A 14,521-nucleotide genomic window follows, 5' to 3' on the forward strand; every position below is an offset into this window, starting at 1 on the left:
ATGCTGTAAGTTTTTGTTTATAGAATTTAGCTGCTTAGTGAAAAAAATGTAATTGTTGAAACACGATAACATTACAACGCATTAAAGAGTCCACAATTTAATCGATATGTTTTGCAGGATAGTTTCAAAACAACTCCCTGCGACATCTCTGAATGTTATCAAGGTACAGTTTTCAAATATCAGGAGGACTGACAAGACAAAATGGTACCTCCAATCGACTGAGATTGAAAAAGTGAAGAACTTCAAGTACCTCGGAATAACACTGGATAGCTCCAAAAAGGAATTTGCTATGCAAGAAACCTTACGTCTAAAAACCAGGAAACTGGCCAGCCAAGGAAAGGCAATTGATTGAAAATGTGGCCGCTTCTCTACAATACCAGCCATAAGCTTCTATAAAATGAAAGTGGTGCCCACACTCACCTATGGAACTGAAGCAATGTTATTGCTTCCAAACGAAATATGGCCCAAACGCGAAGCACTTTTCTGGAGGTCAGTCCTTGGCTTACCGGCCTCAACACAGGTAGCTTCAATTAGAAGAGAACTGAACCTCCAGTCTTTGCAAGGATAACGGAACTGCAATTCCCTGATGCTATTCAGGAAATGTCTCCTCCCTACAAGCCCATTACCTTACAGAATCATTAAACTGGAGCTGGAGAACCAATGCAACAAGACACTGCAGACCTGGAGGCTAGAAATCTCAGCACTGCTAAACTCGATCGAGAGCAACGGAGAGGAACTGGTGAGCAACCCGGCAAAAGTACTGAAAAAAATCAAAGATCTAGACTGGATCCAGACTCTGACACAAGCTGCAGGAAACAAACTAACACTCCATTTGCCGACAAAAACAAAGAAGCTCAATGAACTGCAAGGCTACATTAAACAATTTCCCAACAGACAAGCAAGAAACTGCCTCCTTCGAGCCAGACTTAATCTTCTTCCAACAAACGAAGTTAAAGCTATTAGAGGCCTCTCAAGAACTAACCACTGCAGACTTAGTCGTCAACAAAATGAAAAAGAAACAGTCTGGCACCTTCTTCTCAATTGCTCCGAAACATTAAGTCTTAGATCAAAGTACATGAAGCACTTCTCACTTAACCCCTCTTTGGAAAACGAGACATGCTGGTGGTCTAGGATGATAAGTGGAGATCGGCTAACCTGGCTAAGGGCTACGTCTAAAATACTCCAACATCTAATGACTATGCCGGAAAATTTGCCTCCCTTAACCCCATAAACTTTTGTGGCCAGCTACATCTCAGCCCTCCAGATACCCTAATCCAACTTGATGATATGACACTACTCAAAGCAAATAAACGAGACTACAAGTGGTTGATCCTAAACAGTCGAAGAACCAGGGAAAAGGGCCCAAAGTGGCTGAAAAAAATCTTTGACAACAATTTTTGTTAAAATCATATCTTTTTGATTAAACACAAATAAAAAAAATAAAAAAAGTTTTCAACTATGTCTTTTTAAAAGGTTACATGTACACAGTGTTTGACTTTGTGTCAATACTAATTTAAAAATGTTATTCAGAAGATTAACCATATCTTTTTACATAGTTTAACTTATATTGTAAGGTCGAAAATCATTAAATCAACTTTCTCAAGATGTACTTTGTGAAATCAAAAATGTTAACATATTGTTTAACAATGTAATCAATGTTCTTTGAATTTGTCATGTAAAAGGAATACACTACTGAAGCAGTCGAAATTGAAGAGACACATGGACAAGAGGTATACATAAGATATTATAAAATATCAGTTATGCATTTTAACTGTGATGTAATATTTAATATGTTCTATTTTCCAGCTTGGTCTAGTGGTCAGCAAATTCAATTTGACGGTTTCAAGGAAAATTCAGAAATAAAAGGGTACATAACAAAGTTTTTTTTTAAAAAAAATAGGTTCATTAGTTATTTCATTGATATTACATTTTCATGTTGTAATTAATATATTCTGTTTGTGTGCTATAAATAAAGCATTTATTTTCTCTTTGATTAGAGACCTAGGAAGAAGAGGAGCATAAAGACTCAGACAACTAAACAAACTAATGATGCCACTTGCCAAACCATTGTCACTTGGGAGCAGCTACATTTTGAGGCTCAGCCTGGTCCTCGCAAGATTCAGTGTTTTGATGCAGACGTCAAATGGCCGGAATTTGAATAGAATTTCAGCAGTGACCCGTGCAAAGTAACCCTGGCTCACTGTTTATTTCGGTAAAACAAAGCATTCCATAAAAAAAAAAAAAAATAAGCAAACAATATTACAAACAAAAATAAAATTATTGGTATAAAACATGTCCCCCCATAATAGAACCCTTAAAAACAAAACCACAAAATTCATAGTCCAACAAATCTTAGCAAATCATATCTCAGAGACAAAGCACATTTTTTAAAAAGCAATACAGTCCACCCAACCTCTATAAAGTTTGCCCGTAACAAATAATGCATTGCTTCATCATAATATAACCCCTGCAAAACAGGTTTCAATGTGTGCTCCCTTATTGCTGAAAAATCAGGGAGGAAAAAAAAGAAGTGTGCCAAATCTTCTTTGAGTGCCCTGCACACAGCGCACTTTATTGATATGTGTTCCTCTTATGCCCCTTAGACCAAGCCACCACCAAATCTCTTAAATAAATACAATTAAAATGTTCCCATAGATACAAGAATGCGCTGAGACGACTGCTGAGCCCAACTCAGACTTCTGCAGACCGGGGGACGTGATAATTGAATGCCTATTGGCTGGTCTCATAAACTCCAGCAAATCTCTCTTATCCTGAAATAACTGGAGTACAATTGCCTTTGCGGATTTTACAGCCTTAATAGAAAAGCTGTAGTAGAAAAATGGTGACCCACACCTGCATCCACTAAAATGCGTTTGCATACCTAAGCCAGGGGATCCTCAAATAGGGATCTTGAAGCACAAGATAGCTAATCAATTTTTGGGTCAAAATAGCTTTAGTATTTCCCCCAAATTCTAAACTAGTGTCTGGCAGGCAAGGATGCAACCAGATCACCAAGAAGTTAGCAACCCAGTTCTTGATGGACTGCAATATTGGGGCAGACGCAGGTAACCCCAAAATGCTCTTAAAAAAGATGTTCTCAATCACCTGGATAGGTTCAATTTTGCCAAATCCCCAAATCTCCATATCATATCTTGCCAAAGAAGAGGCTTTACCATGATAGACTCTGAGCACAAGCACAATCAGCTTTCTTTTAAATGACCAGAAAGCTCTGGCTATCCTCCGATGGACTGTTTGAATCATAGGGTCTGCTTCTTGACATGTGCTTCAGCCCCAAAGTTCGATGAGAGGCTCACGCCCAGGTAGTCAAAGTAATCCACTCTAGGGATTAACTCCCCCTTGCAGGAAATAGCTGAAAACCTTGGGGGACGCTTCCCCCTAAAGCAAGCCATGACATCCGATTTCTGAGCATTCATCTTCAGCCCCAGAGTATCCATTAATGGGGCATACTCGTCAATAAGACACAGCGGAGATCTGCAAGTGTGAGCTAATAAAACTGTGTCATCTGCATAAGCAAGTAAAGGCACATGCCTACTACCCAACCTATGAAAATCAGAGTTGGATTTAAGTAAATGGTCATATAGGTCATTTATATAGAGACAAAAAAACAGAAGGGCCAAGACACAGCCTTGGCGGATCTCACATTCAACCTGAAAAAAAAGAGGTACAGTGTCCTGCGGCTCCACAAGCCACCATTGAGAAATGTAATCTCTCCAAAAGATTCAGTAAGGCACCAGGGCAATTGATGGAACTGAGTATGTTCCACAACATAGCACGATTAACCTTGTCAAACGCAGTGCTCAGATCCATGAAAGCCAAAACCTTGGCTCATCTTTGATGAATAATGTATGTGCCACTACCAAGTAAAGATTAAAGACCTGCTCTGCGGTTCCCAGACCAGGTCTAAACTCCAACTAGATAGGGGATAATATGTTTGTGCTCTCCACCTAGGACTTCAATCTCCCAAGAAGGGCCCTCCCCAATATCTTAAATACAGAGTCTAAAAGAGAGATTAGTCTCTATGACGCTGGATCATTGTTACAGCACACAACGTCACCCAAAAGAAACAGACAACACAGAAGATGTTTCAGAATTGCTTGCAGAACCACTCACACATTCCACACCCTCTGCAAAATGATATCTAAGAAACAGACAAAGTTCCCTGTTTCCCAGATACATGTGGACAAATCTGAAATATCATACAAAGAAATAACAGAAGCATCGTCGCTACTGATTAGCGATTGTGCTCGTGATGTGAGCTTTACTCTTCCTAGTGTTGAGGACTTACCCACCACCATGGAATCGCAAACCTGTATACTTCTGGACGATTGGCTATTAAAGGAACCAAAATACATTGTATTTGACTGCTGCCTAATAGAGATTATGAAAATTATTAAATGTGATTATAAATTGCGTAGGAGGATTTGTGAGGAGCCGTTGGTGAAGTTTACTTGTGTAGTCAAATGCACTAACCTGAAGATCAAGAGTAGATGTGTACACCACCCTTACTCATGTTCATGGTCTGCTCAACCTATACTTGGAAAGGTGCCTGCTGGAAATGTACTTTGTTCATCTGCTTTGTTGTTTAGCGCATCAACGTACAGTACAATTTCATTTCAAGTTTTTCTAACTTTGTGGGACTTGAGTTCCTTTCAAAAACTCAGTACTACAAATATTGGAAGGATTTCTTGTTCCCCACTATTAGCCAGGCATGGACACTCCAACCGTTACAATGCTCTTGCTGGCAAAAGGCTGTAGCTTGCTGGTGATGGACATTGTGACAGTTCAGGTTTTTCTGCTAAATACTGCACTTACCACTTCCAAGACATGAAAATCAAAAAATAGTGAGTTCCGTTGTCGTGCAATTATCTGAATGTACATCTTCTGTTGCCATGGAAAAATATTGTTTCATTAAATCCATTCAAATTCTGCAATGCAGAGGAATGCAACTAGACCTGATAGCCACTGACAGGCATGTTTCAATAGCCAAGGCAATGTGAGAGCAGTTGCGAGACATAAAACATCAATATGATGTATGGCACATTGCAACATCAATTTAGAAAAGAAGATTACAGCTGCTGGGGGGAAAAAAGACTACAGAAAACATTTTAAATTGGTCAGAGTCTATCAGCAACCATCTTTGGTGGAGCTCAAAAACTTGTGATGGATCTGTAGATATTCTGCTTGAAAAATGGCATTCATTGATGCACCATGGTTCTAACATACACTCTTGGAAAGAAAATGAAAATGTCCACGAATGTGCAGATGAACCATTGAGCAAGGAGCAGGAGCATAAGAAAGGGTGATTGGTTCCAGGCTCCTCTCCTCACACAGCACTTTAGAGGATTGTGTACGATAAAACGCTTTCGAGAGACATGAGGGGACTCTCCGAGTTCTGCCACACTGGAAATGTGGAAGTGGTCCACAATATGTGCCTAACGTATAGGCCTAAAAGGTTGCATTTTGGCATGGAGACCAAAACAAGACTGGCTGTACTTGCACACAATGAGAACGTTGTAAGCGAACATGCAAAAAGTGCAGGAATTTTCCAGATGCCTCATTACAACAAGGAGTTTACCAAAAGAAGCAAACAGTGGGTGGCAAAGGCAATCTTCCAGCAGATGGATTTTGAATGTGTGGAAGATCTGACATTGAATGTGCTGGCCATGCAAACACATGGAATTGATCCAGATTTTGTTTCCAGGTCCCAGTCTATGCCACAGAACATTCCAAAAGAGGGTTTCCCTCCCAAATTTGAACTTGTTGAAAGGTTGACTTCAAGATTCAAATGATGTGTGGCTCTCTTCACACTGTTTAGCAAAGCCAGTTTCAAGCGTTTGCACAGTGTTTGGAAAATCTTTTCAAAGGTACAATAAATGGAATAGTATGTCACTTGAGAGATAATTGTTAAATCATTTATTTTTAATTAATCACTGTTTGTGAAGTAATGTCACTAGATAAGCCTTAAATTATCTAAAATGTCAGTCTGATTATTTCAAGTATGTGACTCAAATCAAATGTAGAAGAGACTGGTGAGCTTAAAACCAACAGTCACCAAGAGCAACTTTTGGCTCCCCCAGGCTCCTTGTTCCATAGTGGTAACCCCTGGTGACCAGTTACTGCTGGATAACTAGACAATGCTTGTAATTCCTCCTTATCCAAACCTAATTTCGAGCCCTGTTTCTAATGAACTGACAATAGTTGAAGAATCTAAGAAGAATATTGGAGCAGCAGACATACAGAAACTCAATGCATCCAGAGCTCTGGTCCTCCCCAGGCTGGACTACTGCAACAACCTCTTCCTTAATCTGCCTGAATCCTCCCTTTGCCCCCTTCACCTAATCCAGAATAGGACTACCAGACTTTTCCTTGGCCTCAAACCCAGGGACCACATCTCTCAAGCCCAAAGAGATCTTCACTGGTTCCCGGTGACTGCAAGGATCAAGTTCAAGACCTTCTGCAAAATCCACAAGGCTTTCTGGGGCCTGGGACCCCACTACATCCGTCTCTTTCCCTAAATACCTCCCTCTAAGAGACCTTCGGACATCTAGCTGCAATTCTCAGCAGATCAGATGCTATTCCAAGCAGAGAATGTGGGGTAGAACCATTTCCTCAGCAGGAGCTTCACTTTGTAATGGCCTCTGTACCCCTTTCAGGCTTCTGCCGGATCTCCTTAGGTTCCAGACGATTTTCAAGACCCAATGTTTCTCTTCTTCATTACCCCCACCCTGCTAATGCCCACTTTGTCGCATTGACTGACTGCCTGGTCCCTTCTGAGCTCCACAGGGCATCAGGCCCTCCTCCCCCAGTGTACCAGCACCCTGTCTTCTTACCCCTTCACACCCACAAACTGCACTTGCCCTTCCAGGCCCCTTTACCCCGACAAGCCTGGTGGGGTGTGCATCCCTACTGAGCCTGGTCTACACCTGTCCTCGCGCTACATGTGGTCCTAACTCCTGGATTCCCCTGGCACTTGCCCACCTGGACTCCCCTTAGCACTTGCCTTTGGCCCTCTTCTCCCCCTTCTCCTCCTACCCTGCACTTGCATTTTGGTTTTTTTTATTTGTTTATTGACATTTTTCAAATACAAAGATTAAACAGTATTCATACATCCAGTTGTATGTTCATACTGTATAATACAACAGGCCAATAAGCTTGAACGGTGCAGATCAAAAGAGAGAAACGAGCAGAACAAAGAATATTAGGGAAGGGAAAAGAAAGTCCCTAATTCTGCTGTGCTTTGTCTATTCTGCTTCTCGTTGCATGTGAGTCAATATTATTGAAAAGTTGTAGTCTGTATGTGAGGGAGGGTGTTTCCAGAACATGTGCATTTTATGTGCCTCATCTTGGCCGCATTTAGGGCAGGTGGAAGCCACATCTTTATTACATTTAGCAACTCTAGCTGGAGTCAAATATGTACCGTGAAGGACATTGACCAGTAGGAGTCTTAACCTTGCATTGCGCGAGACGCGTTTGCCATGACTAAGTGCCCCCAGCCACTGTTTATTTGTGACTTCTTCTCCCAGATCTGCCTCCCATCTGGTCCTGAGCTTTGCTTGGTCTGTGATTGTTTTGTCTACTAGGGCCTTGTATATCCGAGACACTGGTCTCCAGCCGTCTTCCAATTTGTGCGTTAGTGTGAGGAACATGTTTGGTTGTGGTTCTGTTAGCCAGTCAGGCCAGCAGCATTTGGCAAATTTAGTTATCCACATGTACCTTAGAAACTGCCCTTTCGGGAGACCTTCTTTTTGAGTGAGGTCTGAGAAATCTCTATAAATGCCACTCTCGTACATGTCTCCCCACGTTGCTATGCCCACATCTTCCCAGCACTGTGCTATCTTTGACTCCTCAGGGTCCTACTGTATGTTGACCAGTAAAGATCTATGTGGGGAATATGGTTGTGTAAGCTTCAGAATTTTCATGGTCCGTTGCCAGACTTGTCTGCCAAATGTCAGCAGAAGTGGGTGGAGTACCTGCTTTCTCAGGGGATGCCAAAGTGCGTCTCGGAATCGCACAGTTCGAATCAGGGCCTCTAGCAGAGTATGTTCTGTGTTGGGTTCATCTGCTAACCATTTGGCAGTGAAGCTAAGTTGTACCACCAGATAGTAGTATTCTAATTTCGGTAGTTATACTCCACCTTGTTCAAAGGCGAGTGTCAGTGTTGTTGTAGACAACCTATGCCTCTTGGGGCCCTACATGAAGTTTCTTAGTGTGGATTCAAAGTCCCGAAAGAAAGAAGCCATTATGTAGTAGGTAACGTTTGTAAATCCGTAAAACAACCGTGGTAGTATGATCATCTTTGTGATGGCCACCCTGGCCATAAGCGAGAGAGGTAGTCGGGACCAAAATACTATTGATTTCTTCACTCCTTCTACCACTCTCAGAGTGTTTAGAGCGTGTGTTTGTTCCGGGGGGGGGGTGTTACTTTTATCCCCAGGCACCTGAATGATTCGTGTTCCCACTTCAATACCTAGTCCAATTTTGGGGTCAGTTCTGTGTCATTTAGTCTTGCTAGGGGAAAGAGACATGATTTCTGTTTATTAACTGTGACCCCACCCCAGAGAACTTTGCAAAGTTGTCCAGTATCTCAAGTACCAGAGGAAGGTTGTGATGTGGTTGACTTAAATAAAGTAGTACATCATCAGCGAACAATGAAAGTAGGTGTGTGGTATTTCCTATATGTATTCCTGCCTCAAGGTAGTCCTGCATAGGGTATACAGCGATAGGTTCGAGCACTAGTATATAAAGCATTGGGGAGGGAGAGGGCACCCTGGGCCAGTCCCTCTCTGTATGTCCCATTGCTTAGATACATAACCCCCCATTCTGACTCTGGCAACAGGAGAGGCGTAAAGTATCTTGACCCATCTTCTGTAATGAGCTCCAAATCCAAAACTTTTTTAAAGCAGCCTCAATCCATTCCCAATAGACAGAATCAAAAGCTTTGACTGCATCCAGTGATGCTTCTACATAGTGTTCCGGGCATCATTGCTGATGGCGCTCTCCATGATTCCCCACATTGATCTTTCAGTAGAGTGACTGGTATTTTGGGATGTTCCCTACTGTATACCCTGATTTGTCCCCTTCAGTATGTGTGCGCACTATACTGGCTGCATAGTCAAACTTGGATAACCGTTCCCAAGTAGTTTGATGATCTTGCCGGGCTTGTTGTGACTCCTCCTGTGGGTTGCATTGTTTCCAGCTTTCTCACTTTACTTTCTAGAGCCTCAAGCTCCACTCTCAGTTGTCTCTGCACACCTCCAGCCCCAGAAATTACTTCTCCTCTAGTGACCACTTTTAGGGTTTCCCAGACTGTTCCCCATCTTTCTATGCTACCTATGTTTTCCTCAAGGAAAAGTGTCAGTGTTTCTCCGAGTTGTTATCTGAAGGCCAAGTCTGTCAATGCATCAATGATCATGTGCCACGTCGGACCGGGGCCCGTGGTACCTCGGAATTCCACATCACAATAAGGCGAGAGTGGTCTGATATTATGCAGGCCATGTATTCTGCGGTGGCAACATTCTGTAGGTGTTCAACACTCACCAAGATGTAATCCAGCCTCGCGTGTGGGGAGGAATAGTAGGAGTATTCTCTTTGGTGTTGGTTTATCTCGCCCACATCTGTTAGGGCCAGGTCCGTCACTGCGGCATTGAGGGCCGTTGATGCTGGGGAGGTTTGGGACCCAAGTGGAATGGACCTGTCTTGTGTTATGTTGTTCACACAATTAAAATCCCCACCCCATATAAAGAAGGCATCCCTGTGGGGAGTTATACGGGCTATGAGTGTTTGTATGTGTGATGGTATGGCATGATTTGGGAAATAGGAATTAACTATAACTATCTGCACACTGTCTATATACCCTTAAGGATGACGTATCTGCCCTCTGTGTCTTCATCCCAACTCAGAAACTGAAAGGGCAGTGAGCCATTGACCCATCTGAGAACACCCCTTGCATATTTAGAATATGCGGTCCCATACACTGTGCCACCCCAATATTTTACCATGGCCTCCTACCTCTTGCGTGTCAGGTGGGTCTCTTGTAGGAGGGCTATTGAGATCTTCTTACATTGAAGATATGACTTGATCCAGTTTCTGCGTATGTATGCGCCAAGGCCTCTGACATTCCATGTAACTATTTTAATTTGCGTCATCTTTCCGTGTGTTTATTGCTGATTGGGAGGCATTAGCGCTCTGTATTCCAGGGCATACTAGGGTGTGGGATTGCAAGTGGTGTGATACATAATTAACACAATAACCTTTTTGCCTCACTCTCATTTTCATGTAGTATAAAGGACAAGGGCGTAAAATTTTTCTTTGGTTGGGTAAGTCAAACTGAATTCCAGTAACCAACCCCGGAACATGGGGTTCCAACTGTGCCCAACAGATACATTTTGCTGGGGTCTGCCGGTGCTAGCTATTCTGAGCAGGCACCCGCCAAGAAATTCAGCAGGGGTAACCTGCCAAATGTCCATATGGATCGGGGGGATTCCATCGGAACTCAGTGGGCTGGGTCTCCGGCTCCAGCGTGTTTGCTGCTATTGCAACGGCTTCGATCTTGTCTTGTCACAATTGGCGATGCAGTCCTAACAGTTTTGTCTTCAATGTCCGGATATTCGTGGCAGTCGGGTGCTGTGGTATTCGTCGACCATAGTGTTTAAATGGCTGTAGCCTTTGTCCCTTGTTGTGCAGGATCTTCATATGTGTCCAGGTTGTTATGTTCTAGCCACATCATCACTGCCTCAGGGGTGTCAAAGAACCTTGCTCTGCAATCGTATATATCACCTTGAGTCTTGCAGGGTATGTGAGCATGTATCTTATTCCCTTTTTGCGGAGCCTGACTTTGACTGTAATGAATCGGTTACATTGCTGCTGCACTAGAGGGGTGTAATCTGGGTATGTGACCACTTTTGAGCAACTGTGCACAATCTCCCCCCATCTCTGGAGAACTGCAGCAGAACTTCCATATCATGAAAGTTCAGTATTTTGCCTATGATCGGGCGAGGATTGGACCCAGGTGGGGGGTTTCTTTTGTAGAGATCTATGAGGCATCTCTACTGCAAATCCTTGTGACAGTTTGCTCGTGCCAACTTCTTGCAGGAACATATTTTTGATATATATGTCTTAGGGTTTTTGCACTCTGTGTCCTCTGGAATGCCAAGAACCCTGACATTATTTCTGCGGGAGTGACTCTCCGTGTCTTCAGCCCTCTGCTCAATGAAGCAATTCTTAGTCTCTAATGTTTTCAGGTTATTGGCCAGGTCAGTAGTAGTGGCAGTGGTTTCCTTTAGTTGTTCCTCTGTGTTTGAGACTCGCTCCACCAGAGTTCGCAAATCGTGGCATAGCAGTTGCACGTCTGTTTTAACCTCCTCTATCTTATGTTCTAGTGAGGTTCTTAAGGCTACAATCGCCGCCAGCACCTTGTCTTCTTGTGGATCTGGGTGAGCTTCTGCTTCTGTTGTTCCTGGGTTGCTTTCTGTCATGGTTGGTGTCTGCGTCTTCCCAAGCCCTGCAAAGGAGTCCATGATGTTGCCTCTCCGTTTGTTCTTTGTGGCAGGCATGTCACCTGCTTGTGCCACCGCGCCTGAACGTCGATACAAAATTGTCTAGTCCAAGCTGTATTTGGAAGCGATTGTTTGTCCCTGTTGTTCCCAGTATGATCACACTCTGTGCTGTCTGTTCGTAGTTAGTGGCGCAGGAGAAAAACATAACTCCAAATCCTTGTGTGCCTGGCCAGGTTGGAGTTACATATTGGGTGTACCGACCTGTTTGTCTGCTAAGGTCAAGGCAAACATGCCGGGTCAATCAAATTCACAGCCCAGACCAGTTTTTATGATGGCAACATGAGGTCTTTGGGTCGTTTCCTCAGTTTCTCTTGTATGGGTTGTGTGCAAAGGACCTTTGCTCAAAGAGAGTTCATTAGTATGTGATTTGCAGTAGGGCCAGCTCTCTTCTTGCTGGTTACTGGGGTAGCATCAATTGAATGCACTACATTTCACATGCAAGTAGGCAGCTCAGTACTTGGCGCAGATATTTGAGGGCTTTGTGGTGGGTGGCGCCCCAGGGGAAAGTCACTTACCGGGTGTATTAGTAGGGTCTAGACAGGATTATCTCTGATACCTTGTAGCAACTGCTTGGTTGACTTTGTCCAACATCCGGGGTTCCAATAGTCTGTCATGTGCACCCTCGGGGACTCAGACACCGCAAAGTGCAGACTGGGGAGTCTCTTTACTGCAGGTATGGCTGTAGCTCCCAGGAGTACTCTATTAGCCGATATTCCCACTGACTTGTTTCCTTAATCCACGCCGCATATCACAATGGAGGAATTGCAGCCTCTGACGTTGGGAGAGGAAGGCAAGCTACAGGTCCATGCTCAGTCACCCAGCTGTGCCCTCTATTTACATGATTGGAGCCATTGTATATGTGCCGTGTGCTCACTGGCAGCACAAGTTGTGACTGTAATGCTCACCGGTTGTCTGCAATGTGTATGACAGTCTCATGGAGCGCTTCATAAAGTCTCTGGGCCTCATTAGGAGTTTGGAGGTAGCCATGCAGTTCTGGCTATCCCCAAACCGGGTACCGGGTCCCAAAAATAGGGAATTATTGCGCTAGAGTCGGCGGGACCCGGTACATCCCCATTTGAGCACCCATAGAGCTCAACGGGAATGGGGGAGGATGCTAACAATGGACCCGTTAATGACGGGTCCGTTGTTAGCATCCTGGTTAGCTCGCGGGTGGTGGCCCGGAATGAACGGTGCCGGTACCTTATCGGCACCATTCATTCCGCGGCCGCCAGCTTCCTAATGAGGCCCTCTGTCACCCTCAGCTCCTTCCCGTGATGGCGTATGCTGCTAGCCATATCTTCACAACTCCTCGGGTTGCAGGACGTGATCTTATGGTTGCATATTTGTTGGTTCTTCCGTTGTTCGTCCCCTCTGTCAGGGGATCCTGTTGATCTGTGCTTCGGCATAGGTGCTGTCCGCCGCTCCCAGGGCTTCAACTCAATGAGGGAGAGCCGCTCATCCATGTGGAAAGCCCCACATGTGCCCCCAGGCAGTGTTCGGACCTTGGGCACCTTTCTGGGGAAGCCGCCAGGCAGCTCTGTGGATAGCACCTCGTCTACCCCACAGGTCCGCCCTTACTAATGTCGGGGGTCTAGCCAGGCTCGGGGGGGGGTCTGCTCTGGTTCACAGGCACTCTGCTGTCCCTTGCACAACTGCTGACGCCTTTCTGTTGTGCTGCTGTATTTTATCACGGCTGCATTGTGAAGCTGCATATGCTAGCCGCCATTTTGCTGGTCTCCGTTCTTCCAGATTTTGCTAAATGTTCAGACACCGGAATGGGTGTTAACATGTTCAGCTCACTGCAGTTGCCAGCAGTGGAGGTTACCAAGCAGGTACCTCAATGAAATAAAGTGGCAAGAGGCAGATTAATGGCCATTTTCAGAATCTTTGTAAGATGTATGCCGGAGCTCAGCACACACACAGCTTCACGGCATGAGCTCCAGGCCACGCCCCCTCTCCTCTGCACTTGTACATCTCCTCTTGCCCCACATTTTCCTCCCACCCTAGCATTTTCCCTTCTGCCCCACCCTTTTAGTGATATTGCATGTGTTGCCCTGGCTGCAACAGTCCACCCAGCATGGTGCAAAATCGTCCACCCCTCCCTTCCCGGTCTGTTCGTGCTGTCTCTATATATTTACCCACTGCTTTTGTATTCAAATACTGTTTATTTCAGAAAAGAAGTGGCTCACTTTGGCCAAAACAACTGCCACACCCTATTAATTTATTTTTACCCGGGCATTGCCCTGTTGAAGTATAGGGAAATCTGAGCCTGTCTGCACCCCGCCTAGGGTCATCTTTGAAAGAATACATACATGATACAGTTCAAATGGAAGTAAATATTTTCATATGTGGGATACTTGACATATTTTTGTTGTTTTTCACTGCACAGTTTTCCATTAATATTGTTCAATTGTGTGGCATGTATTACCAAAACTAAACTCCCTCTGACACGCTGTGAATGCTGGATGAAGGGCTGCATTGTTATGTGTCCTTGAATCCACCGCACTAACAATTGGAAGGCCATAATCTGTCAAATATCCACAAAGATGTCATAAGATTCAGTATATTGAAAGCTTACGTTGGGATGTTAAGTTTATATTACTGAGATCTGTCTTTCAAAGCGGTTGGTCATCCATCACATAGGGAGAATGGAAACACAAGACAATGTAAGCAAAATTTGTAATAATATTTATGCAAGTGAGGATGGCAAGTATGCTACATGTATTACGTTGTGACAGATGAATGTTCAATTTGATGCAAGACATTGGGCCTCATTACGAGGTGGGCGGTAAAGGATTACGAGACCGGTGCCGTTAAACCCTTACCGCCCTACTACGAGTTCCCTTTGCGGGTCCTTCCTTAATGCCTGTTTTAGCAGGCGTTAAGGACGGGATCCGCAAAGGGACTTTAGAGCTGTCCTTTTGCAGTTGCAGTATTAAGGAGCA

Source organism: Ambystoma mexicanum, chromosome 12, assembly GCF_040938575.1.
Source record: "Ambystoma mexicanum isolate Mex_15411 chromosome 12, UKY_AmexF1_1, whole genome shotgun sequence".
NCBI lineage: Eukaryota > Metazoa > Chordata > Amphibia > Caudata > Ambystomatidae > Ambystoma > Ambystoma mexicanum.